The sequence below is a fragment of the Pinus tabuliformis genome, chromosome 4_1 (assembly GCF_031772625.1).
Source record: "Pinus tabuliformis cultivar Carrire ecotype Pingquan chromosome 4_1, CPIR1, whole genome shotgun sequence".
Lineage (NCBI taxonomy): Eukaryota > Viridiplantae > Streptophyta > Pinopsida > Pinales > Pinaceae > Pinus > Pinus tabuliformis.
Genome location: NC_142303.1, coordinates 675,945,503 through 675,968,841, shown reverse-complemented (window position 1 = coordinate 675,968,841; position 23,339 = coordinate 675,945,503).

Here is a 23,339-nt window from a genome sequence, read left to right as displayed (position 1 = left end):
TTGATCAACCGCTATCAAAAGCCATTAAAGCCTAAAAAATCGAAAACCCGCAGCCTTCAATAGCTACCTAGAAAAAATTCTGATATATCCATCAATACATCCACCAACATATAAGTAAAGATATAGATATAGGCCCAAAAAAGGCATCAAAGCCCAAAGCCCTGCAAAACATATAAAGCAAAATGAAATTGGTTTGTCCATCAACTCCAGAGGATGAAATATGTACTCATATGTTGTCTCTGCAAGAAGCAGTTCATAGGATAGGTAAATTATCTTCCTTCTTATGCGAGTTACTTCGCTGACAATGTTAAAAACTTACTTAACCGTGCCAACGGAGTAACTCGCATAGCCAGGGTGATAATCCACATAGGCTTTTTCACAGAGAATTTGGGTGGAGATAGGAGAGGCACCAGGTGTGGCACGCCCCCACGCTAGTGGTGGATATAAGTCCACTTGTGGGTGTCATTTTGCACTGACTAGCTTTTTTGTTTCACCACTACTTGTGCTTTTGGACTATGCCTACCACCAATACTTACTCAATTTTTCAAGTGTTCACTTTTTTTACTTATGGAGTGGAATAAACATTACTTCAATTTATCTTCAATGTGTAGCGGAAATCACATGTACAAACATTCATAAACAAGAGGGGTAACTCCCAAAATTTCACCCAAGTATATAAAACCAACTTTTGTAAATATACAAAGTTACAATTTCATAGTTTACAATCATCGAACAATCTTCCCACTAGTTTCCCAGCTCGTGCAGCCTTCCCAACCCCTGCCTGCACCATGCAACCTTATACCATTTTGTATAGACTTGACATGCCTATCGTGCAATAGTCCACACTTATTTCCTGAACATGCACTGCACTCCGCGCGTCGTGCAACATGTGCCCAACTTTTGTGCATCGCATGCTCGGCTCTTGTGCGACCCTCTGCACTGGATCTCATGCAGCACGTTCGCAACTCTTATGCATCCCTCCACATTGGCTCTCATGCAGCGCATGCCCATCTCTCATGCGACCCTCTACACTAGCCTCACAAAACCCCAACTTTTCCTAGAAGCAAGAGTTAGTTCAACCCTCAGTCGTACAACTCGTTGGGTGAGCCCCAATCTACCTGTCCATCTGCACTTTGCCTTTTCCTACCTTGAACGTGCCTCTATCCAAACTTCTCACTACCTCTGCGATATGCGAACTTCTGTGTTGGTCGAGTTCTTCCTTTGAACAAATGATCCATCATTTACTTATACACTTTTTTGTCCAAGTGTTTGTCCCTAAGTGACTCGTCCATTCAATCACGCGACTTGAATGTTTGACTGACCTGCGAAGTGTTAACATGCTCAACCGACATGTCTATGAACAGGTCCTTTCACTTTCCTTTGACACAAGCTGACATGATCATTCGAGTGGACGCCCTCCGTCGAGTTCGCACATCCTACCCACACGCTGTGGTTGCTCGCCCATCAACACACTCATCCACATCTCTGTTTGCATGCCTATTCGCATGCCCATCCACACATCTATTTGCACGCCCTTCCACACATCTATCCACATGTTAGTTGAATGTATTCAGGTGCCCCACCGTAGTGTGGGTATGCACCCTCCCAAATCCCCCACACATTCAATTAAACGCACCCATTGATCATCAATCTAACTCTTCGTTGGTTGTGCGTTCGACTTTTCGACTCTCCCTGAGTTAGTGGGTTGTCATGGACGCTTGCCAACTTGAGGCCCTAACATATGCCCCCACTCTAAAAGATTGCTTCCCTCAATGACACTATCTTGATAAACTCCATCTCCAAGACCCAATGTCGCAAGGTGTCACCACCTCCAACATCAAATGTCCATGTTGCCTAACTCCTTGTCTCCATCGCACGAACTTCCACCAAGGCTCATGAATTTATGTGGGTAAGACTCCTCAATACACGGTCATCAGCCACAACTCATTGCAATCATCCATACCTCCTCATCTCATGGAAGGTTACTCCCTCCAACTTGGCTACATGCTGCGGTTGTAACTCATATCATGTAAATACTCCATGTATCGTCATCGTGTGAATTGTTGCTATAATAATCCAAATCAAATCAAACACATCTAAGCACAATGATGTCCCCCATGACTTGAAATAGTCGGGTGATCAGTCCAAATATCGCGCCCATCTCACAAGAATGCACCTCCTCATTCTTTCGTCAGTTGTTTCTCCATCATTTTGTAAAATCTTCAACTCAATCAAGAACTCTTCCCAAAAATCCAATGCACAATGTGTAATATCCAAGTCCATGAAGTTATCTCCATCTCTTCTACGATACATTTCCCATCAATGTTGTCAAAGGAGCAAGTCTAGACCTGCCTCATCATCTCATCCATGTGTTTCCCATGGTCATTGACCAACAACCTCTATGTCCATAAAAGATGGCTAAGTCCAAACAACTCAACCCATGCCTAAGTGCTCACACCAAGCCACCTCCACCGTTGCATCTCCATCCAACTCCAAGATGTCTCTTCTTATCATGTCCATCAAGTCACTCCTCACGAACATATCCATACTATGTCCCAGGCATGTATACCACATCAAAGTCAAGTGTCAAACTGACCTCAACTTCTCAATGCACGATATACTCCAAGAGCACCATATTATGAAGTCTTGGTCCACTATAACTCTCTCAAGTCATCCTGAGCACTTATGAACCATCTCCACCCAACACTTCGTCAATCATACTTAAATTAATCACAAGGGTCATCGCAAGATGCCTCTACGCTTTTCATCACATGAACCCTCTCATAGGTTGCCCATGTCTCCTCCAAAAACGATCGTGGTCTTGTCGTTCAGATGCCCAACATACCCATCGGTCCATCTGCAAAACATCTTCATGTCGCATTGCCAAGTCTATGTTGCCCACATTAGGGGACTTTTGAGGTCTAAAATGGGCCTCCTAAGGAAATTATAAAATAATAGTGGAAGTAATAAAGTAAGATTACATTACATCATCAAATTTTACAGGGAAAAAAGAAAAACTTATTTTTTCAACTCATATTTTCAACTTATCTCCCTATGGATTTACTCCAATTTTGAGTGGAAACACTCGATGGATGCAAAGTTTGTTTCCTCATCCAAGTAGTACCCATGTTTCATACTTTCGATAGATTCTGCTACGCGAAAAATGAGAAATACATGAAAAATGTGATTGGAATCACATTTTTTCATGTATTTCTCATTTTTCGTATAGCAGGGTCCATCAAAAGTATGCAACATGGGTACTCCTTGGATGAGGAATTAAATTTTTCATCCAAAAAATACTCTCGCTCACAATATGAGTAAAAACTTAGGGAGTTAAGTTGAAAATACCAGTTGAAAATGTACTTTTATTATTTTATTATTTTTTAATCTTTTTACTTTTTTACTCCAAAAATAGTGAATCATCCCCCATGGTTGAAATCATCATCTTGAATCCTATTGGTCCTTATAAAGTTTATTTTTGTTGTACGTTTTTCTTAGGAGGCCCATTTTAAACCTCAAATTCCCCCAATGACATCATTTCCTTGGCACTTGTCCTTAATGTCCATACATGACATCTCTTTAAGTGCCCTCACTTGATGCCTTTGCACGAAGTCTACCATGCACCCTTCTCTTAAACTCAATGCCCATGACTTTAGTTGCCCAACTCGTCCACTCTAGTAGACCAAATGTAACTTTAGTCATCACATCCTTGCCTATGTTCAGGTTAGTGCCCTTGGTCACTCTACCCCCATATCACATCATAGGTTCCTTCCTTCATTACTACCTCCCACAATAAAGGTTTGCTCAAGACTGCCTCTTGGCCTCAATGAAACTGCAATGAAGAAGTCCACCCAAGTATCATGTATCATCCACTTCAGTTTGGTGTTCCCTTCCTTCATTTTATCCATGAGTCATGTTGGTAACTTAGCCAGTTTTCGATTTGTCTAAGCATGACTCATCCATCACAAATTTTATGATGTTCCACCCTTGTCACAGGTGTTCGCACCTTCTGCCTCAAGGTCACAAACTTCCCCAACAGGTCCTGCAAAAAACAATGTTCCTTGTTGCCAATACAAAAGGTCTCATTGTAATCTTCCATCAAAACTCTGTCCATTACATCAGTAAAAAAATACTCCCTTTGCCCATATCTCCATATGGCTTGACTTCCAAAATATTCAATGAAACACAAGTTACAACAATACTTACATTTTTATGAGGTCACTCCATGTGAGTGCCTCCTTCCTTCAATGTTCACAATGTGCATGAATATGGTCCAACCTGGGCAAGTGTCATCGCACCAAATCCCTCCTCTTCCACTAACACATCTGCAACACACTATTCTTCACATATCGCAACTTATTCCTCTTCATCGCAATCAACATCTTTATATTTCCCCATGGCCCAACCAAGTTGAAGAAGCTCTTCTCTAACTTCATCCTCCAAAACTTCAAGTTCAACCCGAATCCTCTGTCTATCTTCATTCATGCGTTTCAATCTATATAAGTTTGGCAAAATTCTCCCATGGCACTCTTGCTAACCTTCCATCATTCAACTTAGCCTTTGACCAAGGTATATGCCACTACCCAACTTTCACGTCGCAAACCACGTCGCACTACGACCAATTACTCAACTTCTCTATGTCGCCCACTTCCTTCGAAACGGGCTCTGATACCATCTGTCATGCCCCCACACTAGTAGTGGCTCTAAGTCCACCCATGGGCGTCGTGTGGCACCGACTATCCTTTTCATTTCACCACTACTTGTGCTTTCAACACTATGCCTACCACCAATACTTCGTCAATTTTCCTTAAAGTGTTCACTTTTTTCACTTATGCAACGAAATAAACATTACTTCAATTTATTTTCAATGTGTCGTGGAAATAACATGTAAACACATTCATAAACATGAGGGGAAACTTCCAACAATTCACCCAAGTATATAAAACCAACTTCTATAAATATGCAAAGTTACAATTTCATAGTATACAATCGTGTAACAATCTTCTCACTGGTTTTCCAGCTCGTGCATCCTATCGTGCAGGCCTACCCAACCCGTGCCTGTATTGTGTAACATTCTACACTTTTGTCTGAACTTGACCTACTTATCGTGCAATGGTACACACTTCCTTCCCAAACGTGCACAACCTAAACGTGCACTTCTTGAACATGCACTACACCCTACCCACCATGTAGCATGTGCACAACTTTTGTGCAATGAGTGCTTGACTCTCCTACAACCAGGTTTTAAAATTGACACCCGTTTCCACATTTTCATCCTTTTTAGGCGTCAAATACAATCTATTTCACAAATTACACGTTATTGTGAACTTGATAATAATTTAACAAAGTGTCATGTTGACGAGCACTCAGAAAAATCAAAAGTTTCCAATAATAATAATAATGTAATTGATATTTAAAATAATTGATAAATTGAAGCTTGAGACCGTCAAGATTTATTGTACGGGAAAGATATTGTCCATCAAGGATCATATCAACCCAGTACTAGGGAATAATAGCAATACATATCACAACGAGTTGTTTGTACGCGAAGCTGGAATAATATTAAAGAATGATGTGATGGGTAAAGCTCTGGAAATGGAAAAGTTGCAGAGCTTCTGGCTAGAAATGGCATAAATAAATAAGATGATTTATCTTGGTTTTAATGTGATTCCTATTTGCACACTTTACATGAGTCCGATCTATGGAGAGTTTCTAGCACTGTAAACAAAACTGGAAACAAAGTTGGGTGTAGTAGCTTTTATATGGAGCTACTTTGAGGAGATACTGGTTCTGGACGATTCGACCTTCAACGTCAACATTACAATTGGGTGGAAACCCCCTTCCAGAGGCGTGGAGGATAACATCAATTAACTTCTTAAAACCAGGTGGGATACATTGAGTAATCCTAAATCACCATATTATATATTTATTTATTTACAGCTTGACATGCTACCCTTCCATCCTTCTTACGCTTCTCTTTTTGCGGGACATGCTCCCTATTTTGAAATAACTTCTAGCAGGTAGCCTGAGCGATGTATAGTTCATAGTGAATATTTATTTGATATGTTAGTTAGTAGTGGAAATAATTAGAGGCCAAAAGTAATAAGGCACCAGAGCGAGAGCCAGAGTTGAGAGCCATATCAAGAAAGAAACAGTGCAAAAGCACAGATAATAGTGCTCGCCGCCGGAAACAAGTTTTGCGATCCGTTCAAGGGCAATATGAAAAGGAGGGGGAAAGTTGCTGGTGGGATCCATCAGTCATGTTGACCACTGATATTAGACGCTGGAGATCACCTGTTGGTGTCAAGTTTGAATGTTGTTGCTATGGAATTCATAGAATTCGTTGGTGTGTTTCTAGCTCCTTTTGATGGAAGTTGTAAAATGTACACGAGAAACAAGTTAGGTTCATCTAGTGGAAGTACTGGCCAGACTTTTGACCTCAAGGAAATCGCATGCAACAGAGGGTCCAAATGGAGAACTGGTTAGTACATTATGATTGATTAAATTGTTGTTCGTTATAGTTTGAAATCGTTTATTTCACTGTTATTTTATGGTCACTTTATCTTTGTAGTTTCAATGATCCTACTGAATTTAAGGGGTAGCTTGTCATTTTAGCATTGATTTAGTTGACTATGTCATTTAGATCCTACTGAATTTAAGGGGTAGCTTGTCATTTTAGTGTTGAGTTAGTTGACTGTGTCATTTCAAGATTCTAATTGTTTGAATTGATCTGTTTTTATCGTTTTAATGATCCTATTGAATGGCGCAATTTTCCATTTTAGCATTCAGTTAGTTGCCTATGTCATTTAAAGATTCTAATGGTTTGAATTGAGTTAGTTTACTGTGTTATTTAAAAATTTAAGTGGCTCTGACCTTAATTCCTTGACGGGTTAGGGGACCCGTCAAATTTAAGACTTTTAATTAATAAATAAATTAATATAAAAGAGTAAAAATGACAAAAGTTTAAGATTATCCTAGTATGTCTTATTTTCTTTTTCAATTTAATTTAAATCAGAGTAAAAATGTCCTAAGATTCCAAATAATCAAATTAAGAGAAATTAAAAACAAATCATTCTAAAGTTCTGGTAGGAATTTTGCATTTAATTACACAATTAAAGCTCACAATTTTTTTTCATTTAATTACACAATTGAAGCTCTAAGTTGTGGGTAGAGTCCAAGACATAGTTGTTTTAGTAAATCATATTTTTCGATAATTTATGGTGAATTGTATATTTCTCTCACCATAAAATAAAAACACAAATTTTCAGTCACATTTAAGCATCAATATGGTATTTTTAATCCTGAATTTCATTTTTAACTACAAAATTTCAAGCTTTAACTAAAAGACCAATACATACAGTTGATGATTGAGATATATCAAATAAATTGGGAGTATCAAATAGATGTGAATATCAGTAATCATTGTTTAGTTAATATTATGTTAATCAACCCACTTTTCACTCAATTAATTATAATAAATAAATTCATAACAAAGAATGCAGAGTAGTATTAAAAGTCTTTGTCGAGATGCTTCAAGAAATTTTGTTGCAGATAACTTTATTGGCAAAAAAAACATTTAACATTTATTAAGTAGACACAAAAATATGCCAAGAGAGTCTTATAATGAGCAGCCACAAAAATATGCCAAGAGACTCTTAAAATGATAATCGATCACTGCTTTTTATTGTATTTTTTGCTTGGAAAAAGTAAATATTAAAAGTAATGTGAAAGTCAATTGTTGAATTGAGACTTCTGTGACCCATAACAGTTATAAGTAGAGCTTCGGCATAAATCACATATAGAAAGACATTTGTCGACGCATTTCGAACCAACTAGTGTGGTTCATCGTCAGGACAAGTTGAAGAATCAGATCCAGCATAGCATGTTAAATAGTCTGAGCAAAGTCTCCAACGGCTAAATGGACTAACGGCTAATTTTGACTCTAGGACCCGGGTCAAAATATTATTTATTAATTTAATATTATTAGTATTTTTCTTATTATTTTTCCTATTATTATTTATGGAGATAAGTTAAATTAGGTAAAAATAAATAAAATAATTTTAATGGTTAATTTATATATATATATATATATATATATATATATATATATATATATTTAATTAAAGTTATAATATTAGGTTATTAAGATAAAAGTTAGGATTAATAAATAAAATAATTTGAATGGTTAGTATAAAAAGATATATTTATTTAATTTATTATTAATAATATATATATATATATATATATTAAGACGAGAGTTTTCCATTATTAATTTAATAATATTTTTTAATGGTTAAAAAAAATATTTATTTAATAATTTATTTATTAATAATCAAATATATATATATATATATTATAATTAAATTTAAAATTAAGATAAAATAATATAGAGGTTAGTTTAAAAAGGTAAATTTATTTATTTAATTAAATTATTTATTAAATATTTTTCATACATATATATTCTAGCTAAAATTATAATATTAGGTGGTTAAAAAAAAATAATAAATAAATAAAATAAATAAATAAATAAATCATATATATATATATATATATATATAGGAATGAGTCTAGAGCAAGAAGGATAAACCCTAGGAGACACGAAGGTTCCAGGGGGAACGACGAAAGCGAAAAAGATGAAAGAGGGGGGGGAGACTAAGATGAAAGGGCAGGGATCCAACATCTATTGATCTTCTAGCCGTCATCTCTATTGAGATTGTTAGGCCTTCTTTCGATCTCAATAGCTTCTCTTAGCTTACGATGATGGAATTGGGAAACTTTGGCAACAACTTTAGCCTCCTCAATACATACCTGATGCTTGGTCTTATCCACATGTTCTGCTAACACTGAAGACTTGGTTCTCCCATGTCTTAGGTCAGCTGCATGTTCGCTGATCCTCTGATGGATGGAGTGCCCTGTTTCCCCGATATAGGGGGTCCCACAAGAACAAGGGATCAAGTAGACACCCTTCATGTCCTTAGGGTTAACAGGATCTTTCACCGATCGAAGGGAATTACGAATTGTGCTGAGGGGTCTAAATGTAGAGGGAATGTCATACCTCTTAAGGATCCGAGCAATCTTTTCCGTGGTTCCTTGGACATAGGGAAGATGGACCCCTAGTCGGCGCTCCTTATGTTCTTTCCTAATAACCGCATTTCTAGAGGCTTTAAAGAAAGCCTTCCGACCTAGGTGCCTACTATATCCATTCTCCACAAAGACATCAAGGAGATGGGATCTCTCTTCATGAAAGCTATCATTATCAGAAATCCTATGGGCACGAGTAGCGAGGGTGTTAAGGACACCCATCTTCTGAGAAGGGAAATGATGGGAATCAACATGGAGATACTACTCAGTATGTGTTTTTTTCTGGAACACAGAGTGGGAGAGATAGTCGTCCTTGTTCTTAGAAATAATAATATCTAGGAAAGGGAGGCAACCATTGACCTCTTTTTCCATGGTGAACTTAATGGCAGATGACTGACCGTTGAGGTGATCGAAGAAGTGATCCAGCTCCTCTTGGTCATGGGACCAGATGACATTAGTGTCATCTACATACCTTTTCCAAAGCTTAGGAAGGAGACAACCCGAGGCTAAAGCTTTGGCTTCGAAATCTTCCATAAAAAGATTCGCAATGATCGGGGAAAGGGGGGAGCCCATGGCAACACCACAAGTCTGTTCAAAGAACTCACCCTCAAAACAGAAGAACGTGGAAGTGAGACAGATCTCAACCAAATGCGCGGTATCGGGATCCGTTAGGCAATAGATCACTTTCAAGGCCTCCTTTATAGGGATGCAAGTATAAAGAGAGACCACATCAAAGTTGACGAGAATGTCCTCAGGGTCAAGCCTAATATCCTTAAGCTCCTTAATGAAGGAAGTAGAGTCTTTCACGAAGGACTTAGTGCGCCCGACCAAGGGCTTAAGTTTAAGGGCAAGGAACTTAGCAAGAAGGTAGGTTGGACCACCAATGGTGTTGACAATAGGCCTTAGAGGGGCCCCTTCTTTGTGGATCTTAGGTAACCCATAGATCCTAGGAGTAATGGGACTACTCTCAATGAGTTTGTGGCATAGGGAACTCACCGAGCTACTAGACTTGATGGCGAGAGCCACTTTCCTAGAAATCTTCTTCAGAGGGTTCTTGGGCAGTTTTTTATAACTACCACTATTGTGAAGATGATCTAACATCTTCTTACGGTAATCATCCTTGTTAAGGATGACCATGGCCCCTCCTTTGTCAGCCTTCAGAACGACAATATCTTCGTTCTGATTTAAGGATTTTAGGGCAGAGAATTCCTCATTGCTGAGGTTCTTCCGAGGGGGCTTAGCATTCCTAAGGACGAAAGCACAATCATGCCTAATAGTGTCCTTGATATTATCCAGAAGATCTCTAATCTCGTATTCCACATCGCAAATAATGTCATCCACCGGGATGCTTCTAGGGGCAAGGGAAAAGTTTAAACCCTTGCTTAAAAGGCTAAAAACAGAAGGGGAGAAAGAAAAACTAGATAGGTTAACAACCTTATTATTCCGGGAAGAAGGGGGAGGAATAACCAGGTCCACATTCAAAACCTCATTGTTATGAAAACCAATATCAAAATCCTTGTTATTGTTAAGAAATTCCTTATCATCATGGAATAAATTATTATTATTAGTATCACTTAAACTGTTACTATTATTATTCTCATGCATAACATTATAAATATTGTAATTATTACTAATATTATTATTCTTATTGTTATTATTATTATATGAATAATTAATAATATTATTATTACTATTATTAATAAGATTTATACTATTACCCTCATGTATAATATTACAATTACTATTAATAATATTATTATAATTATTATTGGTATCCATAATATTACAATTATATAACTCATTATTATTAATATATAAACCGTTAATATTATTGTTATCGTTATTATTATATGACTTATTAATATTAATATCCTTATTATTGTTATTATTAAGATTCTCATCGTTCATATCGGAACAAATATCATCCATAATATTAGTATTATTCACATATATGTTATTACCATTATATAAATCATTATTATTAATATTATTACACTTATATAACTTATTAATATTAATAATACTTTTATCGTTATTATTATAATGGCTATAATTAATAAACAAAGGAGTATTACAGTCAGCAGAAGGATTGACCCTGCTGATAGACGACCTCTTACACGCGGAATGATGAAATCGACCAGGCTTGTTTGAAGGCAAACCTTAACTCTGGTTAGCAATGCCACTGCACCGGTCATTCGAGCCCTTGTTGACAGACGGTCTCTTGCACGCGGACTGATGAAATCGACCAGGCTTATTCGAAGGTGAACCTCCACTCTGGTTGGCAATGCCACTGCACCGGTTACTCGAGCATTGAGGCGAAACAGAACCATCCTGTCGGTCAGCCACGCCACCATTCCGGGCAATCGAGCAATGAAGCAGATCCAGCGAAGGCAAAACTGAAAATTCTCTTCGGTCAGCAACGCTATCCCTCCGGGTACTCGAGCAGCTGCGTATAAGTTGGATCGGAGAGCAGCGTGCGAAGCTCTGCAACAAACCTTGATCTTGAGAGGGAGAGACAAAACCTACACGGTCAGCAGCACCACCACTGCGCTTATGATGAATCAGAGAACCTGAGGGAGCCGCGCACTCAGGAACCAAAGTGAAAACCTTCTTGTTTGCTGCCATGGAAACCTAATCAGTCGAACGAACAATCTCAGACGAGCCCGATTTCTGGATGACAGGCTGATCCGAGAAACTGGGGGATAAGCCACGCGAGAACCGCATGAATGATTCGCTGCGCAAACTGAAGAAGGGGCAGGCCAAACACTGCCAACAGAAGGAGAGCAAAACGAAATGGAATGAGCGGGCTGCCTGGGATGAGGCGCAGGAACAACAGAGCGATCCCCAGAGGTCCTTTGACCTGCTACGGGAGAGGAGAAAGAAACCCAAGAACGGAGGGCCGATTTCTGACCAGTAGAAATGCGGCTCAGGAAAAGCTCATCCACTGATTCACCACCAGTAGATTTCCGAGCTAAACTCTGAAACTTCGGAGCTTGCTTTTGTCCCCTGATCTCCTCCAAATGCAATGATTTTAATGTAGAGCATGCATCTATTCTTGCCCATAAGGACGTGGAGATCAAGTTCGAAAGCTCCAAGTGCAAACCTAGAAGATCATGAGAGAATCGACTGAGGTCTCTCCTGACCCTGTTAATTTCAGATCTCAAAAGCGCTAGGCTGGCTTTTATGAACACCCCATGGTTAGAAGGAGTGTGGAGGCGATGGCTGATTTGAGCGAAGAATGGGATAACTACGGAATCTCTGCACCTCTTCAGAAAAGCTAGATCTGTCTTCAATTTCGAGACTTGCAAGCGTGCCCATTCAAAATGATGAACCTTAGATGTAATGGCCTTACCATGCAGGGAGTCAATTGTTGAATTGAGACTTCTGTGATCCATAACAGTTATAAGTAGAGCTTCGGCGTAAATCACATATAGAAAGACCTTTGTTGACGTGTTTCGAACCAACTAGTGTGGTTCATCGTTAGGACAAGTTGAAGAAACAGATCTAGCATAGCATGTTAAATAGTCTGAGCAGAGTCTCCAACGGCGAAATGGACTAACGACTAATTTTGACTCTAGGACCCAGGTCAATATATTATTTATTAATTTAATATTATTAGTATTTTTATTATTATTTTTCCTATTATTATTTATGGTGATAAGTTAAATTAAGTAAAAATAAATAAAATAATTTTAATGGTTAATTTATTTAAATTAATTATTAATATATATATATATATATATATATATATATATATATATAATTTAATTAAAGTTATAATATTAGGTTATTAAGATAAAAGTTAGGATTAATAAATAAAATAATTTCAATGGTTAGTTTAAAAATATATATTTATTTATTTAAATTATTTAATAGTTATTATATATATATATATATATATATATTAATTGAAATCATAATATTAGGTTGTTAAGTGACGAGTATTTTCATTCAATAATAATTTTAATGGTCAATTTAATATTATTATTTAAGGAATATATATATATATATATATATATATATAATTTTAATGGTTGGTTAAAGAAGTAATATACTTATTTAAATTATTTATTGATATATATCTATATCTATATATCTATATCTATATATATATATATATATATATATATATATTTAATTAAAATCATAATATTAAGACGAGAGTTTTCAATTATTAATTTAATAATAATTTGTAATGGTTAAAAAAAATAATTAATTTATTAATAATCAAATATATATATGTTTATATATATTATAATTAAATTTAAAATTAGGATAAAATAATATAATGGTTAGTTTAAAAAGGTAAATTTATTTATTTAATTAAATTATTTATTAAATATTGTTCATACATATATATTCTAACCAAAATTATAATATTAGGTGGTTAAAAAAAATAAATAATAAATAAATAAATAAATAAATAATATATATATATATATATATATATATATATATATGAAAGAGTCCAGAGCAAGAAGGATAAACCCTAGGAGACAGGAAGGTTCCAGGGGGAACGACGAAAGCGAAAAAGATGAAAGAGGGGGGGGGGAGACTAAGATGAAAGGGCAGGGATCCAACATCTACTGATCTTGCAGCCGTCATCTCTATTGAGATTGTTAGGCCTTCTTTCAATCTCAATAGCTTCCCTTAGCTTACGATGATGGAACTGGGCAACTTTGGCAACAACCTTAGCCTCCTCAATACATACCTGATGCTTGGTCTTATCCACATGTTCTGTTAACGCTACTTGGTTCTCCCATGTCTTAGGTCCGCTGCATGTTCGCTGATCCTCTTATGGATATGCGCCCTGTTTCCCCGATATAGGGGGTCCCACAAGAACAAGGGATCAAGTAGATACCCTTCATGTCCTTAGGGTTAACGCGATCTTTCATCGATCAGAGGGAATTATGAATTGTGCTGAGGGGTATAAATGTAGAGGGAATGTCATACCTCTTAAGGATCCGAGAAATCTTGTCCATGGTTTCTTGGACATAGGGAAGATGGACCCCTAGTCGGCGCTCCTTAGGTTCTTTCCTAATAACCGCATTTCTAGAGGCTTTAAGGAAAGCCTTCTGACCTAGGCGCCTACTATATCCATTCTCCACAAAGACATCAAGGAGATGTGATATCTCTTTATCAAAGCTCTCATTATCAGAAATCCTAGGGGCACGAGTAGCGAGGGTGTTAAGGACACCCATCTTCTGTGCAGGGAAATGATGGGAATCGGCATGAAGATACTGCTTCGTATGCGTTTTCTTCTGGAACACAGAGTGGGAGAGATAGCCGTCCTTATTCTTAGAAACAAGAATATCTAGGAAAGGGAGGCAACCATTGAACTCTTTTTCCATGGTGAACTTAATGGCAGAGGATTGACTATTGAGGTGAAGTCAGTTTAAAAATTAAACCGTCAAACAAAAATTCCTTGACGGGGTAGGGAACCCATCAAATTTAACCCCTGCCTACAACCCTCCACACTCGCTCTCGTGCAGTGCGTGCTTGACTATCGTGCAACCCACCACATTGGATCTCGTGCAGCACGTGCCCGTCTCTCGTGTATCCCTCCGCACTGGCCTCAACAAACCTCCACTTTACCCATAAACAAGACTTAATTCGACGCTCGGTATTGTGGCTTGCTGGGCAAGCCCCACTTTGCCCTTCTATCTGCACTTCTCCTTTTACTGCCCTGAACATGCCTCTACCCAACCTTCGCACTGCCTTTGTGATATGCGAACTTCTGTGTTGGTCGAGCTCTGTCTTTGAATGAATGCTCCCTCACTTAATACACTTTTTTGTCTAAATGTTTTTCTCCGAGTGACGTGTTCGTTCAGTGATGTGGGCTCACATAAACGCTTGGTAGACCTGCCATGTCTTAATACCCTCATCTGACATGTCTATGGCCACGTCCTTTCACTTTCCTTTGACAGAGTCAACCCGACCATTCGGGTGGACACCCTCCAGCGGGTCTGCACGTCCTGCTCACACATTGTGCTCGCTCGCCCATCAACATGCTCGTTTGCACGCCTATCCGCATGCCCATCTGCTGGTTGGTTAAACGTGCTCGGGCACCTCGCCATAGTGCGAACGCGCACCATCCCAACTCTGCCGACATGTTTGGTTAAACGCGCCCACTGTCCATCGGTTCAACTCGTCCTCTGTTGTGCGTTCAGTTTTTCGACTCTCTCGGAGTTAGTGTGTCATGCCCCTACACTTGCGGTAGTCTTTCAACCGCTTGTAGCGAGGTGTGGCACCACCTAACACTTTCTTTTCACCAATACTTATGTTCGTGGACTACGCCTTAATTCACTTTCTCCTACTTAGTTTGTGTTTCGCAACCAAGTATTATTATATTTATCCTTTATACCAATGAACACCCATACTCATTCATTATCAACAACAATTATAAACAAGAAGACAATTGCATAGTATAAAGGGGAGGGGCAACTCCCTGCAATATGAGTCTGCACGAATCAATATATTATATAATCATCACTTTTACAATGTACAAGCTAAATCTTGGGAAACCCCAAATTTACACTTAGTCAATTTTACAATCAAGGTGAACCTCCATTCAGCTTCGTGCACACCTTTCACGATGGGCAGGTGCTCACCCTAGCCACCAAGACACCCACGCCAAGTCTTTGCACAAACCAGCACTTTGCACAACTGTCATGCACACCTCAACCGATCACCCGGCACACCTTGCCCAACATCTTCACCCAACTCCAAGAACGACACTTCTCTACCGTGTGGCTAAACCAAGAACTAGCGCATGAGGTATGCGCCTTCCCTCCTTGTCTTCTGCGCACTTAGACCTGCGCCTCTTACTCTTATGCGAAGTTGTGTGTGAAGAATGATCATTCGATGCTCCAAAACACATAACGTATAGCCTTTGTAACTTGCGGGTGGGGCTGCCCAGTCGACCACCTATCACACGGTTGCACACCCTCTGAACGCCCTTAAGATGTGTCGGCCTGCTCATTATCGTAGGTCGGCCTTTAGTCATCTTGCCCACACTCCATGGGGTATAACCATTCTATCGTTCTCCATTCGTCCATCGTTTTGTTGCAAGTTTATTTTATAACGCACGTTTCGTTGCAAGCAGCTCGGCCTTTTGTCGCATTGTCGTGTGCGCGCGCCCACCGTGCGCACCCTCCCGCGCGCCCGTCATGTGCGCCCGCTCGTACGTCCGCCTGCGCGCCTGCCGTGTGCACCTGCCCGCGCGGAGAACCGAGGAACTTACATCCTGCTCCACCTGAAATCATTGTCGTCCTTGACAACATACCATCTCGGTAGCCATCCACCAAGATCATCACTATCCATGATGTCAACTCCTCCACATACTGCAACATCCCTGCAACATATGTAGAACCACCGTTCCCATCATGTCTCGCCTTGGCAACCATCTGTCACCAAGATCACCATACCAAGGTATACATCTATCGGTATGTCATACATCAGAGATCATCTCAATCCATGATCATCGACCACCTTGTCACAATCTCCACATGTTGCTCTCCTCCTTGGAAGGCTGGCCCCTCCATCTAAGCTACATGCCCACTGCAACATCTCGTGTCGACCTCCTCATGTGTCATCATGTGAACTGTTGCCATGATACTCCAACACAATGCTAACACATCTCTGTACACTTTCGGACCTCATGTTTGAACTAATCGGGTGATCAGTCCAACTGCCACGCTCAAATCATGAGAGTGAACATCCTCATGCCACCATCAGTGGTTTCTCAAAACATCCTGTCACATCCTCAACTCGATCAAGAATCCATCTCCATACAAGTGTAAGCCATGCTCAGGTCCATGAAGTAGTCCTCATCTCATTTGCAACATGCTGTCCATGATGTTTGGTGTCAATGTGCCGCATGAAATCAGCCACATCTATCCTAACATCATCATCGATATGTGTATCTCCTCAATATGAAGAGACCATCTCATCAAACTGTGACTCTCAATGTGCCACATCGAGGTCCATGAAGCAACCTCCATCATATCTACAATGTGCCATCCCTCAAGTCTGTCATAGAAACAAGTTTACACCTGTCTCATTTATCCATGTGCTGCCCATGATCATAGATCAATCAGCCCCCATGTGTCCAAAGTAGTTGAGTCTCAGCGCAACCCATGCCCAAGTGTTGCCACCAAGGCATCATCATCGTCATAACTCCATCACTCCAAAGTGTCTCATATCGATCCTCCACATAAAGTCACTCTTCCAAGCCATTCCCATACATGTACTTGAAAGCATGCACCACATCCTGCATCAAAGTCTCTGACCTCAGATCCTCAATGCATCAAATCTTAAAAGTCCACCATGTATGAAGTCCCTAAAAGTCACAACAATCTCATGTCATCATGAGCTCCATAAGTCATCCCCAACCAACATCCTAGCAAGCATTCAAGTCTCGGCCCAAAGGTCTCTGCAAGATGCCTCAGCTCTCCATGTAGTAGGACTGCTCCATAGTCTGCTCACAACTCCATCCAAGTCCATGGTTTTGTTGTACAAGAGTGCATAACCTCTCCATCGGCTCATAAGTAAAACATCTCCATGTCACATCAGCAATTCTACCTGCACAACATCCCTGCTTTGGCACTCCTCATTGGATGCCCATAAGTGACACCTCTACAAGTGCTGCCGCATAATGTCCCTGCATAAGACTGCCATGCTCCATGTCTCCAACCTGATGTTCATGACTAAGTTGTCCATGTAGTCCAACCAAGTAGACTCATCACAACAATCGGTCATCCTCATCCAAGTCTACAATCTTCGGTCTAGTGAACTCGGTCACCTAATCATATCATCATCATCACGAGCCCCTTCCAGCATAGCTCCCCCACTAAAGATTCCACCGAGACTTGCTCTTGGTCTCGGCCATGAGAAGTCCATCCAAGCATCATCATACCTCAAGTGTGTGCCCTCCAATCTGTCCATGAGTTATGTCGGGAACTTAACCAATTTTCCATATGGCTAAAGCATGACTCAATCCTCCACAACGATCATCATGTTCCTCCCTTGTCACGGGCCCTTGCACCCTCTACCATAAGGTCACAAACAACCCCAACAAGTCCTGCAACAATCAACAATCCTTGCTCTTCATCATGATCATGAGGCTCCTCCATGTGAGTATCCTCATCCATCCATGTCTACAAACTGCCCGATCCTGGTTCAACTTGATCAGTCTCAAGTTCATCCTCCATCATGGTCATGTCTGCAACATCTTCAACTATCACAGCTTCCCCTTCCTTGTTTGCACAATCTGCAACTTCATCTTGCTCCATTGTCCAACCAAGTTGAAGAAGCTTGTCTTCAACATTCTTTTCCAAGACTTCAAGTTCCTTTCGAATCCAGGGATTCTCTTCTTTCAACCTCTTCAACCTGTATAAGGTAAGCAAGAGCTTCCCTTCGCATTCTTCCAAACTTGCAATGTCTTGTCGTTCAACTTGGCCCAAGCACTAAGCTTCACCCTTGCTAAACCTATTTAGCATTCACCAGCTTCACCAAGTCCCTTGCAACCATGAACCGGCCCTTGTTCCACTTGTATGTGAAACTAGCTTCCTTCACCTAGAAGTACCTACTTCCACTGTCACTTCGTCATGAGCAACCTTGCTCACCAGCTCCAACCGAGCTCCAATACCATCTGTCACGCCCCTACACCTGCGGTAGTATTTCAACCGCTTATAGCGAGGTGCGGCACCACCGAACACTTTCTTTTCACCAATACTTATGTTCGTGGACTACGCCTTAATTCACTTTCTCCTACTTAGTTTGTGTTTCACAACCAAGTATTATTATGTTTATCCTTTATACCAATGAACACCCATACTCATTCATTATCAACAACAATTATAAACAAGAAGACAATTGCACAATATAAAGGGGAGGGGCAACTCTCTGCAATATGAGTATGCCCGAATCAATATATTATATAATCATCACTTTTACAATGTACAAGCTAAATCTTGGGAAACCCCAAATTTATACTTAGTCAATTTTACAATCAAGGTGAACTTCCGTTCACCTTCGTGCACACCTTGCACAATGGGCGGGTGCTCACCCGAGCCACCAAGACACCCACGCCAAGTCCTGGCACAAACCAGCGCTTTGCACGACCGTCGTGCACACCTCAACCGATCACCGGGCACACCTTGCCCAACACCTTCACCCAACTCCAAGAATGACACTTCTCTACCATGCGGCTAAACCAAGAACCAGCGCATGAAATATGCGCCTTCCCTCCTTATCTTCTGCGCACTTAGACCTGCACCTCTTCCTCTTGTGCGAAGTTGTGTATGAAGAATGATCATTCGATGCTCCAAAACGCATAACATATAGCCTTTGTAACTTGTGGGTGGGGCTGCCCAGCCGACCACCCATCCCACGATTGCACACCCTCTGAACGCCCTTAAGATGTGTCGGCCTGCTCATTATCATAGGTCGGCCTTTAGTAATCTTGCCCACGCTCCATGGGGTATAACCGTTCTATCGTTCTCCATTCGTCCATCATTATGTTGCAAGTTTATTTTATAACGCAGGTCTCGTCGCAAGCAGCTCGGCCTTTCGTCGCATTGTCGTGTGGGCCCGCCTGCCCGCGCGAATAACCGAGGACCTTCCATAGTGGGTCGTCACGGGCTTCTACTTGTCTTTTATATATACGTAAATAAACCACTCGACCAATAGTTAATATAGAAACGCTGTAGTCGTTTATATTAGTGAACCTACATCGGGATAATTATTCGGAATAATTATTGTTAGCGACCATCTAATCACGCTTCGTCACTTTTGAAAAATAAGAAGAGAAGAAATCTCACGCGATGTCCCATAACAAGTTCACACAGAAATTTGCAACTTGAAAGCCACGATAATGAAATCTACTCAGAAAGTCAGCTCCCCACAACACAACTCAACCAATGAGTGGGTTGATTGTAATTCCTTTAGCATGCTCGCTTGGGGGATGCAAACTCCTCCGCCTAGTCCGACTACGCGCAATATATATACTATTTTTTGCGATGCTTATAATGCATGCGTTTATAGTGGTGCTTAAAAATATGTACGTGTGTTTATAGTGGTGCTTGGAAATCAGAATGCTCTAAAACATGTACATGCCAAAATCATGATTGTCATTTCATGATTGGCATGCCATTTTTGTGTCCACCATAGCATCTGTTCTTCCATCAACAACGCATGATTTTACTACGGAAATAAGGGCATCATGTGTTTGGTGCGCCTCACCATACCGTTTCCGATGACCACGACAAGCCAACTCATACAACTTTCATGACTGCAATGGAGCAAACTCATATTTTCATTTATATAAAGCCTGAGCGGTGCTCCTGAGATTCAGAGTTCTGTTCAGTTAAAGGACGTGTCTTATAATGAGTTTTCGTTCAAGAGGGTTTGAAGATAACTGTATTCTGTCTACAGCTGAAATGTTAAAATTTCGATTGATTTTGGAAACTGCTCAAACCAATTAGTGACGGAGTGGTATGAGAATAGTGCTTTGCGGATCATGACCCTATGCATTACAATATGCGATAAGCTTGTAATTGTAATCGTTTGTTGTAACGTCGTAGTTGTGTAGCACATTGAAATGGGTAGAATTGGAAAATAATGGATTTCAGAGGAATTTTCATTCACTCAAATTGATTGTGGCCGCATATGGTCGGCTGTCGAGAATTGCCCATTTTCCAGGAAGAAGCCCACCGTTACACATCTTATCCAATTTTGGATGAGGGGGGTCGGAGTGGGGTTCACCAGGTTATTAGGTGTGGGTGACAGTATTCTTTAGGATTTCCGGTTAGTTGGTATGGATGAGAGTATTCATTAGTAAATATAGATGAGAGTATTCATTAGTAAATAGAAGTGCTCGCTCACTTGAAATGCTACTATAATCACATTAATTGTACGATTCTACAAAGTCACTGAATGTTTTTGTTTTGTTACTTTAATGCATAACTCTTTTTCTACTCAGTTCTGACAATACAATGAAGATGGTGGATACGTTCCAACAACATGATAATAATAATAAAACTCTATTTATGGTTTTATTCAAAAATGGATGTTATGATCATATATAAAATACTATTTCTGGTCTTATCTAGAAATGGATGCTATGATTTTATAGATAGATTTATTAGAATTAATTTATTTTTTTCACATTGAACCATAAATTTTTAGAAAATAGTTAATTTCTGGTTAAAAAAACAAATCTCACAACTCCATTTGATGGTGCCAATTTGAGAAATTTCGACAATTGAGCTCAGTCATCCATCCCTTTGTATTTACATTATAATGGATTTACCTCAGAGCGCTTGCATTTATTGGTTCTTCCTCTATTTAGGCTGCATCATTAAGTGTAATATCAAATTGTAAGTACACACTATATAGTCTATTACGACTATATTGTTAATTATGAATGTTATATATTTTAATTTTAATTAATTATATATAAATATATTAAATCGGACAATGATTTATCTCAATTACAGATTTAACATAAAGTGAAGAAGGATTTATTTTTTTGGGTGGAAATTTCTTTTATAGCGTAAAATGTGAAAAAATTTCATTCCTCTTATGTATAATAGATTCCAATGAATCTCTGTATATACTATGTAATTTTTCATTGTATTTTTGGATGCTATATTGAGCATATAACTTAAACTTGTTCAAAAAATCTTTTATGTCCCACATTAAAATGTGTTTTTATTATTAATATATTTTGAAGTATACATCAATTTTGTTTTTTTGGATGCTATATTGAGTATATAACTTAAACTTGTTCAAAAAATATTTTATGTCTCACATTAAAATGTGTTTTTTATTATTAATATATTTTGAAGTATACATCAGTTTTATTATTATTATTATTATTATTTTAGTTAAGACTAAGCTAAGTACCCACAGGGGATTTGAACTGGTGACCTATCTCAAGGAGTGCTTTAACAACGCACTCATTCACTGTGAATCCAAAGCCCCGTGGGCTAAGTATACATCAATATGAGTTTGTATTAAAATATTTTATTGATAACCAAAATTGATTTTTTTGTTATTATGAATATTCTTAAATGTCACATATTAATTTGATGTTAAGAATTAAATCAATTGGGCATATCTCTTTTATTATTCTTATTAGGAAATACTTGATATTTTTTATTTTATTTTATTTTTAACTTTCAATTTTTTTCTTTCTTTAGACATTGAATATTTTATTATATACAACATAAAAATGTTTTCTTATAACCCTTTTTTTAACATATACATATATGTGAAGTTGGTATCGACATAAATTAGATAACATAGATCTTCAAAGAGTTTACTTAAATCCCATGTTGAAATATTTTTGAAAAGTATAAAGTTTAAACATATTACTCACACATTTTCTTACTTCTAATTACTTTACACAAAAATATATTAAGTCATATAGAAAACTAACTAAACATGCATAACATATTCATTTTTATTTTTTATGAGAGCCACCATTGATTTTCGATTACAAAATATTTTATTTTAATTTTAATAGGGGCATGTGTCAACTCCACGTTGAGCACTAATGGAATTATACATAGCCCTCATATTGGGTTGTAGAATGAGCCTCACTAAATAAAAGAGTTATGGTTAAATCACAAAAGTAGTATACAATATGAAATTTTAGAAATACATAGATATGGAGGCAATTCAAGCGATATATATAAAAGATGATAATGTAACCTCATTGTCAACTCTTGTGGATGATTAAAATGTCAAAATCCGATTGAAAATTATGTCTATATTTGCTCGATTTACACTCTAATCATTCTTGAGTTGATGGAAAGTATTATGGGCAGCCTGTAGTTCATTAAAATCCATGACCACTGCCAATAAGAGCCTTTTGAATAGAGAGAAAAACAAACATGAATTCACTATCAAAATCATTATAGGTTAGAAAATTATATATTATAGAGAAATGAAATACATAAAATATTGTAGAAATATAAAAATAGAAAACACATAAAACTAGAGAGATACATATATAAGTGGTTCATCCAATTTGAGCTCCGTCCATAGAGAAACAACCTGTACTTCCTATTATATTATCCAGTAAAATGAAAAGATAAAACCTACAAAAAATTTGTTGTAATTCCCTCTTCGCTCTCAATCTCCTCTCTCTTCTCGTTCAGAATACAGATATGCGTAGTCGCAATACAATTCCCTCATATATAGTGAGGGGTTTCCTTCTAGGGTAAAAAACCCTAAATTAAACATAACTT